This window comes from Pseudopodoces humilis, chromosome 8 (assembly GCF_049639895.1).
Source record: "Pseudopodoces humilis isolate 2021_Gansu_Grassland_sample_001 chromosome 8, ASM4963989v1, whole genome shotgun sequence".
Classification (NCBI taxonomy): Eukaryota; Metazoa; Chordata; class Aves; order Passeriformes; family Paridae; genus Pseudopodoces; species Pseudopodoces humilis.
In genome coordinates, this window is record NC_142207.1 from 7,319,523 (window position 1) to 7,326,760 (window position 7,238).

At 45.6% G+C, this 7,238-nt stretch overlaps 1 long non-coding RNA gene across 2 annotated transcripts; it reads left to right on the plus strand.

Moving 5' to 3' along the window:
- Positions 1 to 5,217, plus strand: LOC148183831 (uncharacterized). 2 transcript variants are annotated; one of them, XR_015773119.1, is made up of 5 exons: positions 1 to 220; positions 2,236 to 2,382; positions 2,717 to 2,877; positions 3,069 to 3,147; positions 4,370 to 5,217. It is a non-coding gene; the product is annotated as an uncharacterized LOC148183831 (long non-coding RNA). The 2 variants fall into 2 exon arrangements; XR_015773120.1 differs by lacking the exon at positions 1 to 220 and adding an exon at positions 1,185 to 1,252.
- Positions 5,218 to 7,238: the final 2,021 nt, after the last annotated feature.

Genomic DNA, 7,238 nt, shown 5'->3' on the forward strand with positions numbered 1-7,238 from the left:
TATGAGCTGTGATTGTGTGAGGCTGCCTGGCAGGAGTGGGCAGGCTCGCTGCACTCAGGGGTTCACACTTGGCCACAGGATGGCACTTTCCTACAAGAAATCCGGCGCGGCTGCAGCCTGGAAAACCCCTTGGAACAACATGCGTGGAAAAAAGCAGCCGACTGAAAGCATGTGACGACAAGCCCTCCTGGAAAGGCTGGTGTTTTGTAGTCACGTCAAGGTGAGGAAGATTAGAGCCTTGTCTTTGTACCTGGAGCCAAGGAATCCGGAGATGTCTCCCTGCAGATGCTCCAGCCAGAAGTGGTGTGAGCTCAGCTGTGGATGCTGAGCAGGACTGAGTCCCTCGGCACAGGGAATACCGAGGTGCACTGAGGGGGAATCCATGTCACATGCAGGATGTGACACCAAGAGATAACTGCCTGGATTTTGCACTCTCATTGCGATTCAATTCTGAATTACCTCAATCTTTCCTTGCACCTGGTTGTAGGGAGTGCGCAGGAGATGGCACGAGCATGCACCCATCCCGTAAGCAGAGATAAAGCCAGGGAGAGCTCTGCTTATCGTGGTCCTGACAGAGATTGGAGGTGCCTTTAGTGTTTTGTGTTTGTCCCCCACAAAGTGCAGGCAATGATAATCTTACCCTGCTGTGGTGATACTGCACGGATGTCTCGGCACTGTTCTCAGTATGGCTCACCAGGCTTTTCTGAGCAAATTGTGCTGTTACCTGAGGGTTGATTTGGGGAAGAGGAAATTTTTCACATTGTTGTGGGGAGCTGGGCCATAACCAGGCTGTTCGGGTGTAATCACAGTGTTCAGCCTGAGCAGATACCCTGGAAGTGGTCCTGGGCTGGATGGAGCTGGGCAGCAGCTGTGTGTGCCTCTTGTATTTTACAGAGCTATGAGGATTTATAGAAGAACTCCTCTAATTATTGCTAATGCACTTTGATTTCATGAAGTCATGACCTGGAAACCTTCTGCTCCTCTCTCACCTCCATTAACTCATCTAATTAACCTACAAAATGTCTAATGTGGTTTATCTGCCAAATGTGCAAGCTGACAGTGAGCTCAGAAAGGGCAGATACACCTTTCCTCAGCTGTGAAAAACCCTGGGGGGGGATGATTTTGTTCTGTTTGAGCAGCCACCTCTAACTCATGGTCCTTTCACTCTCTTACCTCTGCGTGCCTTGCAGCACCCTGGCAGCTGCTAAAACCTGTCCAAGTCAGACAACACCGAGCTGTCTGCAAGACAGAGGTGAGACGGTGCCTGATGCAGCAGGGGCTGAGCCAGAGGGGCTGAGCACAGGTCATGGAGCAGGGGAATGGGAAGTGCATCCCACAGCACAGCCCGTGTGTTTTCCCAGCTGATCTGGGAGTTCCTGGGGTTGTTCTGCTGGTGGACTCGGTCACTTGATACTTCAGCTCCTAACTTCATGGTTGTGGCAAAAGCTTTTGAGCCTCTGTGCTGGGAAACTGTGTAGTGATGGCAGCTCCTTGCTGGCACAAATACTGCCCAATGAATATCTGTGGTCCCTTGCTCCTCCTGTACTCAGGGAAAGGGTTTCTCATTTATTGTCTATGCCCTACAGAGCTAAATAGATCAAAACTAATGACAAAGGGATGACAGGAGACAATGCTCCGTGACCTGTGGGGTCGATGTCATATTTTGTAGCACTCTGCAACTGCTGTCCTCTGTGGGTTTTTTCCTTATTCCATTATGCCCATAATTCCCCTGATGAATGGGATGTGTTTGCTGTGGCAATGGCAGAGGTGAGCAGTAGGCTGAGAAAGTAGAGGTGGCACGGGGACAAGGGGACTCTGTGCCATTGGTGGTGACGTCCAGACCGTGCTTATGGTTCAGGTGTGCTGCCTGAACACAGCCTTCCCCTTCATGCCTGCCCCCAGCTCCTCTCCCAGCTGAAGAAGATATTGGGTAGCAGTAGTTAGATGCTTTCTCCAGGTAATGGCTGTCAGGGCCCAGGTGCTGTAACCCACTCCAACTCTGATGAGAATTGCAGCCTCCAAAATGAGAATTTTCAAGCCCCCAGAAGACAGGGAGACTAAATGGCACACTATTTTCCAATCTCCTAACAGTTTAGCCATGTTATAAATGGGTGTGTTGGAGGGACAGATAAAATACACCTGGAGCTTGTGTAGAGAGAGAGGTTGGTATGCAGGGAGGTGAGAATTGAACTGACAGACCTGCAGCTGGGGACTCTGTGATTTTCCTTTTTTCAGCTCCTCTGTGCAGCCTGGAACCCTGACTTTAACTTGGAAGGTTAATTTTCCTTCAAATGAGAAATAGGTTTGGCTCCAGCAGTCAAAGCAAGGTTAAGAAACTGGACAGAGGAATTGCACAGAGCTGAATCCTGCAGATCATTGCAGGTGAGCATCCAGAGCAGCTTTCTTTGCTTACTCCTTAGCCCTCCAAGCATCTTCCCTGACAGCTTTTGTCACCACACACGTGCCTTCTGCTGGGTACATGGGCTGTTGGTCCTTAGAATTTTTGTTAAATACATAGCAGTGTGGAAATTTATTAACTTTCAGAGTTCTTGCTCTTTAGAAACTCAAGCAAGTCAGAGTAGCTTAAATAAAAAAAATCTGAGGGAAAATTCACTGGCATAAAAAAAATTGCATTTAAAAGTTTCATTCAAAACACACTGGAAATGTGAAATTTTGTTGGCTGTAAACATTTGCACCTGTCTGATCCTATCTGCAGGTTTTTCCTCTCCCAGTGGGCAGTGCTGGCAGCTGCCTCAGCCCTGATCCTGGTGGAGGAGGTGCTGCTGCAGGACCACGGGATGTAGGGCTGCTGTGAATCCCCTGAGTCTCCTCAGATGTGTGACCCCTGCCACCTGCTGCTGCAGCCAAAGCCAGAAAGTGATTAGAGTCCCTTTGCTGCTCTGTTTGCTATTTTTCCAAAAGGAAAAAATATTTTTCTCTTCATGAGTATTAATGACAATGCAGGATTTATATTGTCTCTCTGCCTTTAAGCCCTGATTCACATCAAATACCATTTGGGCTTTTTTCCATTGTTCAGCATAGGGATGACTTTGCATACTTAATTTCAGGTGTGTTTGAGAGCAGAGGAGAAGAGAGGGGGACTGGAAATTCCTAAGGCAGAACAAATGTCCAGACATAAAGAGAAAGGTAACGATGGTACAGGGGCTCCTCTTGCTGTCTGGGGTGGTAGATCAGGAAAGGCACTTTTCCAATATTTGATAAACAGTCAATACCTGGTGAAGAAGAAGGAAGGAGCTGCATGGCTGGGAGACTCCTTGCTTCAAACCACATGGCCAGAGCTTTCAGACAGCACTGTGGCACCACCAGCCCAGCCTGGTGACCTCCCTCACCTTCCACCCCTCACCCAGGCTCTGGCAGCAGGATCCAGACTCCTCTTCCTGAGGCATTTCTGCTGCAATGAAGTTATAACTGGAAGTGTCAGCATTTCAGCAGGGGATGGTGCTCAGTTTCACATGGGGACTTAAGAAAGAGCAGAAGAATATAGAATAAGTGGCAATTGCAAAGATATAGAAAAATTTAATTCAGTTTTTATAGTATTCGTATTTGCCTTAACAGCCTTGGCTTGCCACTGCCACAGTGCACTGCCCTAAGTAAGCACGTAAAATGTGCACATTCACTTGGCAAACACAACTGACTTTTCAATATTATCTTTATATTGATGTGCACAGGCAATATTGAAAAGGCACTTTACTAATTCACAGCTGGATCTCACACTGTGAAGATATCATGTTTAATAGACTTTAGACAGACGTGGCTTAGAAAACTCCAGATCTGCCCTTTAAAATTATAAAATTAAGATGTGATGCGAAAGACCATTTAACAGCCAGGTCTTTATGTAATGAGTGCAAGTCTTGAGTGATTTCCTGGATAATATTTTTATATGGTGTCCCTCTGTCATGATTCTTAGGTATTACATGGAAATAATGTGATAACTAAAACCTGGTGTGTTTTTTTGAGTAAGTTACTCAAAAAAGTAAGGACAGAGGGATGGGTCATTTAATGAACTGGGGTGCCTGAGCTCTTTATACACAAATGGGGATGGTACCCCTGCAGCGTGGGGCCCTTTGCCCCAGGAGTAAAGTGTGGGTCCTGCCTGCTCCACGTGGAGTTTCAGGTAAGTGGCTCCACAATAAAAGGGTGAAGGCAATCAGGAAAAAAGGAGGGAAAGGACTGAAAGGCTCTTGTTAGTGGCTGTAATGTAATAACAGTAAATAGAAATTTAAATTAGATTGCTCTCCAAGATTATTACCCAACAATTGGTCAAGGAGTCACATAACTAATCTAATTTTTACACTTTATGCCTGCAAAATATCTGTTGATGCATTTTCTCTCTCCTCTTTTCTTGCAGGAGCATTGATCATTTTATTGTTAAGTCTGATGCTGCTGCTGCTAGAGCCCTTGGTCTGTGTGAAGCTGTGTTTTGGGGAAGACCACAAAGCCCTCAGTGTATGATTTACTGGAGCAGAAAAACTTGCTCATCCCTTCCTTGGCTCACCTGAGTTGAAAATACAATCTCCTCTTAAAACAACCCTGCACACAGCTGGGTGTAATTCAGCCCACAGCTTCTGCTGCCTTAATTCACAAAGATCAATTTACAGAGGAAAGCCTCCAGCTAACTGATGCCAGGTGGTGGCTTTGGCTTCCTGAGGGGGTGGGTGACAAATACAAGTGGCCTGAAACAAATCAAGGGATAATGCTGTGCCACAGAACAGTGCTGGATGCCTTCTGTCTGTGGGTATCTAATACAGCTAATAAGCAGCTCACATTACTGCCTGATTTGGCAGGAATTATTACCTGCTGAATGGCTTAATAGATTTCCAGTCCCTCTGTGTGTAATTTTCACTCATCCCCAAAGGAAAGCTATATAATGTTTGCCATAGTTGTTTGTAGAATTGGGATGCACCACAGGTGTCATAAACTGCTCTGTATTACATGCCATTTTGCCTCTGGTGGGGTTGTAATTACTGGGAGCTCTTCTGGGCAGAGACTGCTACTTGGGATGTGATTGTCCAAAGCAGGACCTTACACTGTCTGGCCTCCCTTTGTCACTGCAGTGTTTGCCTTCATTATCTTCATTATTGGTAAATCTGCCCAAGTAACTCTTGGACATCTTAAAATATGTTTTAAGTGGTTGGATTCAGAGGTGGTTTTTTATCAGGGCTGTGCTTTTAAATAAAGCAAGATCTTGAAAAATGATTTTGAGTAGTGGACCTTTTTCAATAGCTTTTAGAAATAGTGTATTTAAATTAGCAACGTGGTCACAGGTTTAATCATTTAGGTTGGCTGCCTTATAGGAAACAAATTCACTATTTCAGAGTCTAGTTCAAGAGGAAGAAATATATTCCAGTAATTCTTAGAAATAATAAATTAGACTCTGACAAGATGCCCTATACCTATGTCCCTATATTAAGGGAGGAATGGTGTGATGTGGGTGTGAAACGAAGAGAAGGACCCAGGCACTAAACACAGAGGGGTCCTGCTCACATTCATTAGCCAAGATGTTTGCAGCAGCCAAATATTTGATTAAAGGATATATAAAAATACCCATTAAATAAAATAAGCCTGCATGGGTCTTTGGCTGATGTGTCTGAAAATGCCATAACCCTGGAATTGCAGTGTGCAAAGCGAGGGAAGGCTCTCTGAAGTGCCCACCTAAGGGACCTGTGAAAATTAATGGCACAGCAGAAACACTCTGTAAAGGTCAGCCAGGATGGTGTGTGGAGCCTGGGAGCTCAAAGTCCCTGTTTAGCACAGGCCTGCCTGGTGCAATTCAGCAGAGAGGTTTTAATTACAGCAACACTTTGTGCACCCCATGGTTCTTCTGTGAGAGGAAGTGGGGGAACTCCCCACCCACAAACCAAACCAAACCAGCTGCATTGCTGCAGATTGCAGGATCCAGATTGGTGCATTGTCACCATTTAGCAAAGTGACTTTAAGGGAGGATGAAGGATTTGGTTCATGAGGCTGCAGCCCACTGAGGGCTGATAGTGGCACAAGAGTTTTGCACATCACATCCAAATGCTCTGGCCAGGTGGCAATCCCTGTGACCCCAGGCTGCTCCAGGGTACCACCAGGTACAGCCAAAAATACACCTGTAGAAAAGGGGTACTGCTTGTAATCTGGGGATGTTGCTTGTGAAATGCCTTCTTAAAAATATGCCATAACTATATTATATCCTCAGTAATACTGCCTTGAACAAGCAAGCAAAAATTTTGATGCTCTCCAGGCAGAAGTGAGGAAAATCAGAGCTGTAAAGGGTCTTTTAAAGCTCCATTTTTGTTATGACTGCAAGTATCGTTGCTAGAGCTAGCTTAAAATAATGCCTATGTCCAAGGGTTTTTGTAAGCAGAAAATGTAACAAAAATCCAAACAGCCATTTAATGGTGAGAACAGTCACTATTTCATGTGAAGAAAACTGTATTTTCTTGCTATGCACAAAAGCTAGAAACGCCTAAAAAGATGTCATTCCTGTAACAGTTTGTCATGCTGAAACTTCACCAAAACTGCAGAAAAGGGCAATCAAGAATGTTTCTATTTTATCTTTAGGTAAGTGGAAACTGCTGGCACGACATTGCCTTGATGGGGTGGGAGGTTTTCTCAGGGGCAGCCCAGAGGAGGTGGCTGTGGCTGGGGAAGTTGTCTGGTGCTGGACCAGACTGGGTGAAGGACACTCCTGCCCTGCCCCTTGGAAGCTGTGTGACTTCACAGCAGCTTGATCTGCCTGTCAGAGAGGGTTTTCTGCTCTTCCAGCAGGCTGATTTACATTCCCTCCACACACAGCTATATTGAAACCTGCTTGTGTTTCTTCGGATGTTGCCATTTTGCAAAATCCTCGAGTGTGTAGCTGTCATGTCTCCTTCTTCCTGATCTTCAGCAGTCCTTGCTGTCCTCCTCACCAATCCTGCCAGTGTACCCAGTGCACTGCCTGCCTCTTTTCCCTGTGGAGCAGCAGAACCTGTGGCTATTCCAGGGAACAGCCCTGAGCCGTGGGCACATTTTGTTGATATTTACCAGTTTCTGCTCACCTTACACTCACCTTAGTGTCTGTCCTCAGGCTACTTCTGTTTTGTTGCTTTCAAGGCTTCATTCTCTTTCTGAATAAAATTTCCACATTTTGGATTATATTTCTTATATGTACAAAGTGGCCTTTTTCTTCTCTCATTTAGACAATACCTGTCTAAGTTCATTATCCTCTCTGGACTTCTCAGCCACTGAAT